Below are 14,388 nucleotides of genomic sequence, written 5' to 3'. Positions count from 1 at the left end.
ATGAGGTTTCCATAGTTTCAGGGTTAAGGCCAACCTTAACTTAAAATGTTCCGTCAGTAGGCCTACTCGTAAGGTTTGCGGTGCCGCATATGAGACGATCCACACGCATAAAGCGAAATATCTTATTTTTACTTTCAAAATCTCATCAATATCAATGATATTCTCCTCTATCTATGAATCGATTTGCTTACTCGCCAACTTACTCCTCCAACGATGAAGAGTACGTTGCCGAGTAAATAACAATAGCTGCGGCGTAACTTTACTAGTCTAGTGATTTACGCACATTTGGAAGTCACAAAATTCTGAGATACTCGCCAACTTACTCCGCAAAAGATGAAGAGTAAGTTGCCGAGTATGACAACAATTGAACTTACTAGTCTATTAACTTACGCCGATTTGGAAGTCTCAAAATGTGAGATACTCGCCAATTTACTAAACTAGTAGCTTACTCCGAAGTTACGCGGATTTGGTGCACTCAGCGGTATGAGAGATAGAATATGCAAATAATTACACTTCTGGAAAAAAAACACGCGATCAGATTAGGACAATTTTAAAAGTTGCCACCAACATGGCGCTAATTATGTGGTTTATAGGAACACGAATTCGTCATTGTCCACTTTATAAAACACTATGTTTAACCTCTGTGGATCAATTGAATCATAGCAGGTTCTTGGCATTGATTGACATCAGGTTATGCTGGTTTCATACTTTCTGCCGCTTGCACTTGTCTGCAAGCGGAACGGCACATCGCTGAGCGGCAGCGGCATGACTCTGAAAGCCACTCTTGCCGCTCATCACCGCTCCAAAATCGTATTTTGTTCTCAAGAGCAGCACCGCTCCGAGTTGATTTGAATTCAACCCCCAGCGGTGCTGCCGCGGCGGCAAAGCGGTTAGGTGATCGATATATCTGCTTGCCGCGGTCATCGCTAGCATTTGTCAAAAATCATCTTCAGAGCGGCAAGCGGCAGGAAAGTATGAAACCAGCATTATACTTACTCTTTCAAATCCTAGAAATTGCCTTAATGTGGCCCTTACCAACCCATATACTATGTCCATGATGTGACTCGAATAAAAGCTCACAAAGAGTTTCCGTGATACAATCAGGCCATTCACAATTAGGCAGAAGTATATCCCACTCCAATGCTGTAGGTAAGGAATTCTCGTCTCAATCATCAGCCAAAAAACGCTGCGAGGAAGCATAATCGTGACACGTGACGGAGCACGAACACATTTTATTTTTTCAATTCTAAGAAATCATGATCCTTTTAAACAAAAATCGACAAATGAAACATGACTAAATGCTTCACATACAGGGTGTCCCAGAAAAAATTACCGGGGGAATGAATTTGGACGTAAATCGAGAAATATACATAAGAATTCAAAAATCTAAAGATCAGCGTGTATCCCATCTATTCTCCATCATATACGTTAATTGTACAGGAATCAGTTAATTGATTGCGAAGAAATGAGCGATTACATAACGCATACGTCAATTCACTTCATTCCAAGTTTAAAAGAAAGATCATTCAACACAATGCGCACTATAGTGGTTAATTGTCAATGGGCTTCATGTTTTGTTCTGTGAAATCCTTTTCATTCTTTTTAAACAATCTGTTTCTTGCAAAACATTTAATAAAGTTTGTTCATATTTGAAAACCTGCACGACATTGAAAATGAAAGCTTGCATGTAAGATGATGCTCGGTACTTGTAAATATCTTTTTTGTTGCATGAAGAATTATTGCATAAAAGAATTCCAGCTGGTTTAAAAAAAATTCTCACACACATTAAAGTTTTTGGAATATTTCGTAGAAATTGTAATGTAAAGTTTAAATCTTTTAAAACTTCAAGAGTAATGTTGCATGGTATCAAAAATCACACGTAAACTGTAAGTCATTCTTGGCTCAAATGTTCTTTGGAAAGTTAAAATATAACATATTTGCACAACCTAAACAATTAAAGTTAGAAAGCTTCAAATTGCAGAAATCGAAGTTGTCTCGGACAAACTGTTATTCATCTTCAGTAAAAGCATGCATAACATAACAGTGTCGTATTATAAAATAGATAATGTGGACTAAATTGAATGAGATACACAAACTTTAGGAAGCGGTGAGCGAGTAAGAAAAAAGCGCCTGTGATCAAACTTGGAATGAACTGCATTGATGCGCGCATTATGTAATCGTTAATTTCTTCGCAACCAGACAACCGAATCAAATAAAATTGTCGTACGTGATGCACAATATAATAGGCTATGCGCTACATTTTAAATTGTTTGATTCTGATGTCTACTTCTCGATTTACGTTCAATTGGCTTTCTGTCAAAAAAGAGATAAAAACAAAACTTTCTCCAAGGAATAAACACACATTTATCATTCGTACTTATATCACGTGCTGTTGTTTAAGTATGCACTTATTGAGTTCATTGTAGTTCGCTCTATAAATTTTGTTTCTCGTGGTGTCACTGGAGAATCCCGAGATGTTAGCTTACAGATTTTGTTCGTCGCTATCTAGAGATACTACTTGAGACGGTTGATGCAAGCATAGCAACTCTTGAACGTGGTATTTAATTTTTTTTAATGATCTCAACAACTTTCCTCCGATGCAGTTTGGTTTTGTGATAAAAAAAAATCTATAACAGTCACCCCGTTAATGATAGGAGGAAAGGGCGCGAAATTAAGAGAGGAATACCGTTACCATAATTAAGCATACTCGCCATGTAATTCTAATACACAAATTAGGGAGGCTTTAATATAAAATGTGCACACATGTAAGACCAAACACACCCCCACACCACTATATACATACACCCCTACATCCCTGCCTTCACCAACATCCATACCCCTACACACGCCATTCACACACACCCCCACATCTACTTCTCTAGTTGCGTTAGGGTAAGGTTTGGGTTAATATGTTAGGTAAGAATAAGGGGTATAGGTATTAAAGATGTCAAAGGTGTTAAAGACTCCAATGCCTATACATTCAACATTCATCGCAATACCCGAATGCGACTGAAATTACCCAAGTATACATAATGTATCTTTCACGACTCAAATGAGTTTAGGTAATAAAATGTAGCTAATGCTTAAGCAAAAGCTATATTGACTATCAAATTAGTAATCTTTCAAGCCATTTCACAATTTCACTGTGAAGCCATTTCACAAAGTAATCTAATTGATAAATATACATCAGTAAAAAGATGTTTGATCATTTACCTTAACAAGTATAATTAAATCCCGTATTCCTTAATTTTATGCAAACCAGGTCGCGATGCCAATTCATGTTTAGTGTAATTTAATTATCCAACCCAAATTAGATTCTAAAAAGCCCACATTTTCAGACGTTGACAAAGATCATGGGGAAACATTCATGTCTACCTTGGTATGTCTAATAGCAACCTCAGGTTAAATTAACATCTTTAAAGAACATATCTTTGCTGCTGGATTCAGCATATTAAATTAACCATAACTTTGTCCTTCGCTAGGCAAATACTAAGTAAAGATAAAATACGATTATGGGGTCAAAACCGATAAAGCGGCACTACTTGGAATTGGAAAATCGGCAAAAATAAAGTATCTCTAAACTACTGTTCATACATACACGCTATATAGCAGCGCGCGTGATTGGTCGAGAGCCGCAAGCGGCCCCTCGGGCATAAACAACCGTTTAGTCATGAAAATATATGGATGAACCCCTAATTTTGCATGTGTTTTCTATGGGTAACTTACGTTACTAAGTGAAACATACGTTACCAATAGATTGAAAGGAGTACTGCAAGCTCTTTTGTTCACAATGCAAATTAAAGCTAATTGTTTTGGCAGAAACAATGCAATGTCATCTTTTAGTTCAAAAAGAAGGTTTTGTTAAAAGGAAATTGATTGCCTCAAAAAACAGTTGAATAAGAATTGAAAATTTAGATGAAACTTGCAATTAGGATACTTTTCATTGAGCCTATTTTCTGTAATGCCCCTTTCCTAAGTACTTATAATGCATGGTGGCGTTATAAGAAAACAATACACGGGTGCGGTTTTAGTAAATTTTAATAGTGATTTAAAATTAATGGTAACGTATGTTTCTGTCACGTATGTTATATACATTATAACTTCAAAATGCCCGACAAGTATGTTTGAAATGCGTTAATCATGTTAATGAAATGATACTAATAAAGTTCATCAAGTGCATGCACCTGCGGCTATCATTTGCTGAACAGTTTATAGTCACTTTTTTGTTTTAAATCTGTACTTTATGGTAACGTATGTTACATTTCTTAAAAATACGGTCTGAATTTTTGAATTTCCTAGGATTTCTGCAATTTCAATAATTTCTTCAGTACTTCTTCAACAGAAACTGAAATTGTATTCAGAGTTTCTCCCTGGTGTCTGGTCTCATGTTCTGGTATATTACTGGCATCCTCTTTAGTAAATACACTTGAAAAGAAAGAATTCAACTCTTCTGCTTTGTCTGAATCTGTATGCGCTGTGGACCCATCTACTCTAGTTATTCACCGATGCCGTGCTTCACCTTTGTCTTAGAACGAACATACTTCCAAAAATATTTTGGGTTTTCTTTAATGTCCTCCGCAATCTTTCTCTCATACTTTCTCTTAGCTTTTCGAACTTCTTTGGTGGCAGCATTTCTGATACTACAGTAAGCTTCATAGTCCCTGTACTGATGGGTGTTGGCGTATCTTTTCCATGCATGGTACTTTTTCTTAACTTTCTGTAATGCCTCCTTACACATCCCTCTCTTGTCTAAATTCTTGTCTTGGCTTAGATTTTGGTATGTGTCTTTCCATAGCTTCATTTAACTTGTTGGCAAAAAGATCCCATGATTTACTTGTATCCATATTCTTCACCCCCCCAATCTACATCAGCCATCTCATTTCTCAGTGCCGTGTAATCTCCCTTATCATAAAGAAATCTTTCAGGGGTATTATCGGCAGTTTCATCCATGTAGCAGAACATCTCTATAACAATCACAACATGGTCATTTTTACCAAATGGGTTCCTGCCTTCTATAGCGCCGACCATTCCTTCTTCATTTGTGATAACAAGACCTAGTAGACTGGGCTTCTGTCCTTCTCGGAATCGTGTGTTGAAGTCTACCATTTGGAAAAGAAAGTTGTCTTGCAAGTAGTCTAATAGTGTCCAGCTGGGGTTTCAATTTCAGGATAATTAAAATCACCAAGGATCATAAGATGGGAATTATTCCTGCTGCTGGCTTTGTTAATTAATTGACACAAATTAGCATTATTGTCCATAGTTGAGTTTGGGCTCCTGTATATACAGCCAACCAATAGCTTGTCATTCTCCTTCAATTTTATTTCACACCAGATACTTTCATGAAATGCGTCATTGGTCAGCTCATCAACTGGTGTCGCCTTCATGCATGCTCTTCTTGGTATAAATACAGCATCCTCGTCCACCATCTTTTAGGAAACAATCAAAACTTTCAATCTCGAGTTCGGGTTTCTGAACTTCAACATCACGGTTCTTGGGGAAAACTTCTGTGATGGCTATAACGTCAGGAATTAGTACATTCAATACTGGCCTCTAACTCATTACACTTGTTTAGTAATATGCTATCAGCATTTGTATACATCTGCAGTTTCACCTTATCATCAGAAGAACTGCTATCATCAGGAACTTCACTACTGGTTGACTTGTCAGAAGTCTCTCTCTTGTCCTCTCGACATGAATCACCGTCATCGTTGCTGCTTCTACTGGAGGATGACTTATTTCTCCCACCATTCTAAACTTCTGCACTACTTACTCCTGAAGACTTATGTTTCTCATTACTATTAACGTCCACTGTGCCTCCTGCACTACTTCTTACCGAAGACTTATTCCTCCCTTCCTTATCCATGGCATATGTGCCTCCTGCACAAACTCTCTTGGTGGATAACTTTCTCCTCCCTTCACATCTAACAACATCATCAACTTGTGCATCAACTTGGTTGGTGCCCTTTGCACCAGACTTATTCCTCCCCTCTTTCTCCACGTCGTGTGTGCCTCCTGCACAATCTCTCTTAGGTGACACCTTACTTCTTTCGTAACTAACATCACTATCTTCATCAGCTTTTCCCTTTATTTCTTATATCGTTACTTACTAATTTACTTACTGTGCTCCTTGCACATTGAGTACTTGAGGGTATAGCTTGCTCCTCAATCTTTCATTCTTCTTATTCTGTGCTGACTTGTCAACGATGGTGCTTTCCTGACCATTCTTGTCAACGTCGTCCTCAAAATTATCATCATCATCACCACACTGGTGTAACAGATCAGCTAAGGGGGTGAACTTATTGCTAAGTGGCAGTGCTGTGTCTGGTGCTGCGTATAGTTGGTGCAAATCCCCGTAGCCGACTATCATCTTGTTACATGTACTAACGAAAAGTCTGACTGGAGTGAGGGCTGGTGTCGGTGTCGCGTTCCTCAGGCTCAAGTGGAACTATCCTACCCCTTCTTATTACCAATCTTTCTTCTCCTTGTTCAGTTCTTTCTTTCAGTTTTTCTCTAAGTATCTTATTAGCTTCTCTTTCTTTTGGTGCAAGTCTGGTGTGATATACACTTGCTCCCATGACTGTGTTTTCTTGAGCTCCTTAGCATTGTAACGTAGCATGCCTCTTTTCGAGCCAACAGAGTCTACTACTACCTTAAGTAACCTCTTCTTCAGTCCTTCCTTCTTACCAAGTCTCACTGTTGTCTGTATTACCACTTCTTCAAGGCCTAGGCCTTCAGATAGCAACTCCTTGCAACTCTTGCATTCTATCTTTGGATTCTATACGGTCAGATTCAGGAAGATTGTGTATGATAACATTACATTTCCTACTTTCTCTTTCCCTGTACTCATCAATTGCTTCTTTAACTTTGGTGTCTATTGAGTCTTCCAACTTATCAACCTTTTTGTTGAGATGTTCTATTTTTGAATTACATGTAACTTGCTCATTCGTCATTCCTTGCAATGTTCTCCCAATATTCTTGATTGTAGGGAGTGCAGCAATGCATGGGTCACAAGTCCATAAGAAATTAGGTAACTCCTTTTCAAGCATCATGTCATACACTCTCTCAGGGAGTCCCGTGCAGTGGAGGCACATCCATGATGCACAAAACTCACATTTAATTGCCTTAATACCATCATTTACTATGCCATTACATTTACTACACGGTTGATTTTGTGCATTACTCTCTTCTGGATCATGGCCTGATACTTGTTGGTCAACAACACTTTCATCTGAGCTATCAGTAGTGGACTTATAATGAGGAAGTGGTTGGGAGCTGAATTTGGAAGACTTGTTCCTAACACTTCTAGTACTTTTCTCACCAGGAAGATCATCAATAGCAGAAAAACTCTTAGCTACTCTTCTACTTCTTTTCTGGGTTGGGTCTATACTACTACTATTGATTGTGGTATTACCTTTCTTGGTATCAGTCTTGGGTTTGGGCGCCATCTTGGTAAGCTTATGGACAGCTGAACATCCAGTCACAATGAAAATTTTATCTCCAAAAATCACCTCTATAGATACTACATCCAACTTGCTTACTTACAATGAGTGTCAAATAATAGTTACTAAGCACCATGCAGTGAATATTAGGAGTAAATATGAGTGATAAAGTGACAAGATAAATTGCACTTAACTTGAAATGTTTTGCTATACTACTCTTAAAAGTGATTGCGAAAATAACGGCTTGTGTCGTGTACTTTTAAGAATCTACATCTTTTAGTCACGAGCTCAATGTATGATAGACAGATCACGTTTTACTTCTTTAAAATATAATCTGCTGTTAAAATTCAGCCGCGTTCCATAATCGCTTTTATATAATATTCACACGATTTTACTCAGGGAAATTGATTAAATGAAAGTTTAATAATTCATCTCAGTAAGGACTTGCAAAAACAAACTATCATCAAATTTCAATAACAGGAATAAACATATAAACCAGTATGCAGTACATGGCGCTATTGGGAGATTTAGCATCTAGTTTTCCCACATTAAAGTGGAACCAATGTTTTTTGGCATCCTTAGACTTCAAAGGATAAAACTAGAATTGGTTCCATTTTTTTCTATACTCCCTATAAAGGTCAAAATTCGGCCAGAAGTTAATATCTGTTCTATAAAAAAAAGTATAATGCTGTAATATACCTCAAATTGTTCCTCTCATTGCTAGGAATAAAAAAAAAGTCATTTGTCATATTGCACAGTACGGTGCTTAGTTTAATAAGGAGTTATAAAGTAAATAAGGTCAAATGTCAATTATCTGATGCACAGAAGTCAAATTTTCAAAATTCACCGATTCAATCGAAATTTTGAGCCAGTCTTCCTTATTATGTACCCTAATAAGGGGGGTTGTGATACCAAAAAAAATTATTTAAAAATGATATTGGTACATATTGACACCAACAACTCACATGTACAATATGAGCGTGCACAGCGCCCTCGTTTGGCTGAAAAAAAAATCTTGAAATTTCAGCCTCTCTGAGCCTAGTTTACAAATGAAAAATTTTGGAGGGGCACTATATCTTGCGCCATCATCATCCCAACCTGCAGTTTGTATTTTTGAAGTACCAAATAAACATCACAAAAAACAAGAAGAAAAGTTGGGATCTTGATAGCGCATAAAAACAGCAAATCTAATGTTTTGATGAAAAGCGCCCTCATGCAAACTTCAAAGCATCATAACAAGCTGCGCCATCAAGATCCCAAGCCCCAACAAATTTGAAATTAAAGACCTCCATGGTAAGTTTCATTTTCTAACATTAACAAAAACTTTTTGTGATTTAGATTTTTTCAAAATGAACTTGTTTTTTATTTGGCCTTACGCTACACTGTAGAGGGTTACGTAAGTTACATGGAGGACCACTTATTGGCGCGGCAACAATGAAGAGTTGGATAGCAAAATTATTGATGGTGTAATTGTGCGTTCAAGAATTAGATGGGCAGAAAAAGGTGAAAAGAGCAATAAATATTTTTTGGGCCTAGAAAAGAGGAACTGTAGAAAGAAACAATGTAAGAAATTGATTCTTGATGATGGTACTGAAATTGTAAATCCAAATGTAATTTTGAAAAAACAGAGTGATTTTTACAAAGATTTGTATGATTCGAAGGTTGACGCTGATGTTTCAAGAAATAATGCATTTTTGCATGGTAACAATGTAACCACCCTAGACGAAGTCTAAATGTGAAGGAAGCTTACAAAGGTGGAATGTTTTAATGTGCTTAACAAAATGTCAAAAACAAAAAAGCCCAGGTAATGATGCGTTGTCATGTGAGTGGTATCTTCAGTTCTGGAACAAAATTGGTTCATACCTAGTGGATGTTTTGAACAGAGGTTTAAATAAAGGTGAAATGTCATCCTCCCAAAGGCAGGCTGTTATTACATTGATTGAAAAAGAGGGTAAAGATAGATGTCAATTAAAAAACTGGAGACCCATATCTTTACTTAACGTGGATTATAAAATAGCATCTAAAGTCCTTGCAATGAGGGTGGAAAGTGTCATGCCTAAGTTAGTGCACATCGACCAAAGCGGTTTTGTTAAAGGGAGAAATATAAGCGAATCTTTTCGTACTATACAAGATATTATGGATTATACTATGTATAAAAATGCTCCTGGATTATAGCTATTTTTAGATTTTGAAAAAGCCTATGATTCACTTGAGTGGAATTTTTTATTTGAAGCCTTAAAAAGTAGGAACTTTGGTCCAGATTTTGTAAAGTATGTGAAAACATTGTACACAAATATTAGTAGTTGTATTTTAAATAATGGGCTTACATCGCAATACTTCTCTGTAAAAAGAGGTGTTCGTCAAGGGGACCCTTTGAGTTCTTACTTATTTATTTTGGCTCTGGAATTGCTATCATGCATATTCGGGAAAATCCGTCTATATCTGGTATTTTTTGTTAATGATATAGAACTCAAATTGGTTCAATATGCTGATGACACAACATGTATTTTAGATGGGGAGCAATCTGCAAAAAATGTTTTGAAAGTTCTGGCTTCTTTTTCTGAAGTGTCTGGTTTAAAGCTAAATGTTAATAAATCTCGGGGTCTATGGATTGGTGCAAAAAGACATTGTAATGAAAAGCCTTTTAATATAGACTGGCCAACAGATCCAATTAAAGCTTTAGGTGTATACTTCTCATATGATGAGAGTGCTGCTGAGAATATGAACTTTACCTTAAAGATTAAGCAGATCAAAATTCTCCTAAATATTTGGAAGTCAAGAAGACTTACATTGTCTGGTAAAATTCTTTAATAAAAACTTTTGCTTTGTCTAAGTTCATTTTTTTAGCATCGGTAATTCATATTCCGGACTATGTTATTAATCAGATTGATAAAGTCATTTATAATTTCCTTTGGAATGGTGGTAAAGGTTTTATTAAGAAAACTTCTATTATTGGTGACATTGATGAAGGAGGATTGAAGATGGTGGATGTTAAATCAATTTTTCGAGCACAAAAAATCAAGTGGGCAAATAAATATAACACTTCCCTATCAGGTTGGAAGATTCTTTTTGATGATTTTATCTCTCCTTTTGGTAGAAATTTGATTTTCTATTGTAATATTACTCCAAAACAAATTCAAAGTTGGAAAAAAGTGCCCATCTTCTATAAAGACATGCTAAAATCATACTTTAACTTTATTAATCCAGATAATGTAAATCCCTTTCATCAATGTATTTGGAATAATCAGCACATCAGTATTAATAAAAGGCCATGTTATTATAAACATTTCTTTAACAGTGGTTTAAAATTAGTTAGTGATTTATTTTATACCAATGGAAATATTGTCCCTTTTGATATTTGGTGTGAGAGAGGGATTCCGCGCAAGTTTTTTATGCAGTGGAGGAGTTTGGTTGATGCAGTTCCACTTCCTTGGAAAAGAATTTTGAAGCAGGGTTTCGAAAGAGAAATGTGTAATGAATAATGGTGTTGAAACTCCTATGAAGAACATGACATCTAAAATTATTTACCGTATTTTGATTCAAAGGATTCAAAAAAAACCAACATCGCAGAAAAGGTTCAGGGATGAATTAGATGTCAATGACGATGAATGGAGGGACATATACCTCATGCCTTTTAAGTCATCATACGACATTACGTTTGGGTTTTGGAAAGAACCTTCTGTTAAATCATGCATGACTCAATTACAAATCTCTAAATCCCTTTCGTCTTATCTATTGATATTTTGAATAGTGTTTATCTTTCCCTAATAGATTATGATACTAAATGAACAATCAGCTTGGACAGTTCGCACTAGGCCCTACATCTCATAGGACAATAAAGCAAGCGCCCTGATCGATTCTTCCTGCATATCAATATGCTTCATTTACATTACATTACAGAGATCTGACACTAATCCCAACCATAACAAACCATGTAAACAATGATCACATATATTACAGGTGATATTACAGGTCTATATAATACAGGATTAGATTAGTAAACTATGATCTATTTGCAAGTATTATTTTGATTGAGCAGGAAAGATGTGATACTATTTTTTTTTTTATAGTAGTCTAGTTGCCGGCGTCAGTTATACATAGAATGGGGTTTTTTTATGATGATGACATGGACGCACTGATCATTATGCATGATACAAAAAGGTGTTGTGCGTTTGGCAATTTGGGAGGGTGGGGGTTCAAAATGACCCCATAGGATTATAAAATCAAAATTTCGAATTGTTCAAATACCTCTTTCAAATATATCAAATTATTTACATCAATAAACAAAAATAAATAAATGAATAAATAAATAAATAAATAAATAAATAAATAAATAAATAAATAAATAAATAAATAAACGAAAAAAATAGAACAAATTTTAGCGTAGCATTAAAATCATAAATATAACCATTGCTGGCAGGAGGACTCGAACCAACGATATTGATATCAGCAGTCTGATGCTCTACCAATGAGCTATGACAGCATCCAGTGATGAGGGTCGAGTTTTTAGCTTATACAGTGTTTGTCTGTGATAATGCCGCCTCGTGAAAGAAATAAATATAAAATCTCAATTTGTAATTTAAATTTATTTGATAATTTTCTAACCTATATTTTCTTTAGAGCAGGGACAAATATTTCCCCTTTTATCTAATTTGACCGCTATATAAGAATCTACTTCTTTTATTACTGATTTAATTCCGCGATTTGTTCCATTAAGCAATATCAAAGATTAATGTCACACATCTCACAACAGATATTTAGTTGGCTTAGTGGTTTTGCACAGTGCTGTTTAACCGGGAGGTACCGAGATCGATTCCCACCTCTGCCTGCAATTTTTTTTAAAGACTGAGAAATAATAACCTGACATTCGCCGCTGACATTCGTACTGCAGAAGCGGAGTTATAACTTGTTAAACTTTGCTCCTTCCGTAAAAGGGTACATTATTTTGGCACTACATTATTTCTTTTTTTTCACATTGCTGGTATTAAATATCAAATGGTCATAATAGAGAGTTCCCGTGTTTTGGGTTACCCGCCATCTTGGAGGGAAACCTAAACTCCGTTACAATTTTCAGAATACCAACACTCGCGCAATAATTAGCAAATGTTATTTTGTAGAATGTAGCACCAATAGGGTCATTGACCAAATCAAAGGAATGAGGAATACGGCGGTGCGAATCACGTTATAAACACTATTGTAGTCCGTTCCGCTTGAAAACACGGGAACTCTCTATTGGCGGTCACTTCAAATCATCTCCAACTGAACGAGGTTCAGGAATGTCCTCTCATTGTTAATTGTTGGTTAACCCACCACTTGAGAATAAAGGACTATGAATAGGTGCAACAGGATTACCTACTGGATTATCTCAAGGATATAATTCTGTTCTCCTTCCTTTTCTTAGCTCTTCTCTGATATGTGCTAGTGTCAATGGTTATTGTTAAAAGGCAATAAGGTGTGTAATTGCAATATTTCCTCTGAATAGGAAAGACTCTCTACATCGAATTATGTATGCTGGTGGTTCGCAATACTGTTATTTAAGAAAAGGTATCTTCCAAATCCAAATCGAAATGATGTGAGAACAAGAATGTTTCAGTATAAAATCAATTTAAACTGTTTGATGACAAATAGTAGATTGTTTAAGATGAATATTGTGGATAGTGAAATTTGTACACATTGTAAAAAATTTCCTGAGACTTATAGGCATCTTTTCTGGAATTGTAACCATGCTGTAAAGATGTGGGATGATTTTAAAGTATGGTATGGGGTAAATTTTCAAAATAATGTTGAAAATTTGGATTATAGCTAAATTCTGTTTGGTGTTGGTCTTAAAGAGCCTGACAGGTTGATTAATTTATGTCTTATTTTGATGAAAAAAGTTATCTATGACAGCAGATTCAGGAACCAAACTCCTTCTATAATCTCCTTTAAGAACTTGATAAAATTTCATTATAATTTAGAAAAGCAGATTGCTAGGAGTAAAAATAACATGTCAAACTTTATAAACAAGTGGGGTGTCTTGGAAACCTTTTGTACCGAATAGTACATAGTATATGTTAACATGTATAATGTAAACTATACCTTTTTGTATGTCATCAATATATTTACTTGATCAATGTAATGTAAAACAATTTCATGTGATGTATGGTTTTGTCTTTGTTGTATTATATGTATGTTTTTTTTCCTCTTTGAGCACAGGGAAATAAAAGCCCCGTTTGGGGCATGAAAGATAAAAAAAACAAAAAACAATGAAGCCAGCATATCACATGTCTGTAACATATTGAGGAAATAGTATAAAACAGGTCTTCATCCTGCACGTGCAGTTGCTATTGTTTCCGCTATTAGCTTTGAATGACAACCATCCACGCCATACATAAATTCTCCCAGTCACATTTCCCCAATATGAAATGTAAAAAAGGTTAACGTTTAGCAAAGGCGGGGTTCGAACTCACGGCGCACCACGCCGCTTTGGATATGCTCTATGAGCCTAGCGCCTTAGACCACTCGACCACTTGGAATCCATTTGAAACTTATTTGAAGATATAATCGCAACTTCAATATAGGCCTACCACGTGACAAGCAAAAGCAGAAAACGTACCATATTTTGGAATTTTATTTGCCTAAAAACATTAATGTGTATTAATAGCGCTCAATTGTTGTTAATCCGACAATAAACATGATAAATGCCCGTCTATATGGACAATACATTACATCGATTTTGACACGTGCTCGCACGGTGTCAGTACATTTCCATGGTCAGTAAAATACTATAGAGGAACCTACCATTTTCCTTGTATACACGTTCGATGTTTTTATCAATTACATAAAAAATCCATTTAAGACCCCAAATGTTTTTTCGGGAAATAAAGATTAGATTACCATAAAAACAAAACAGTAATCTTTTGCCGGGTCTAATGTTATTTATACATAGATTTTTCAACGTTTTTTCTAT

This window comes from Amphiura filiformis, chromosome 16, assembly GCF_039555335.1.
Source record: "Amphiura filiformis chromosome 16, Afil_fr2py, whole genome shotgun sequence".
Lineage (NCBI taxonomy): Eukaryota > Metazoa > Echinodermata > Ophiuroidea > Amphilepidida > Amphiuridae > Amphiura > Amphiura filiformis.
Note: the sequence above shows the minus strand (reverse complement) of the source record.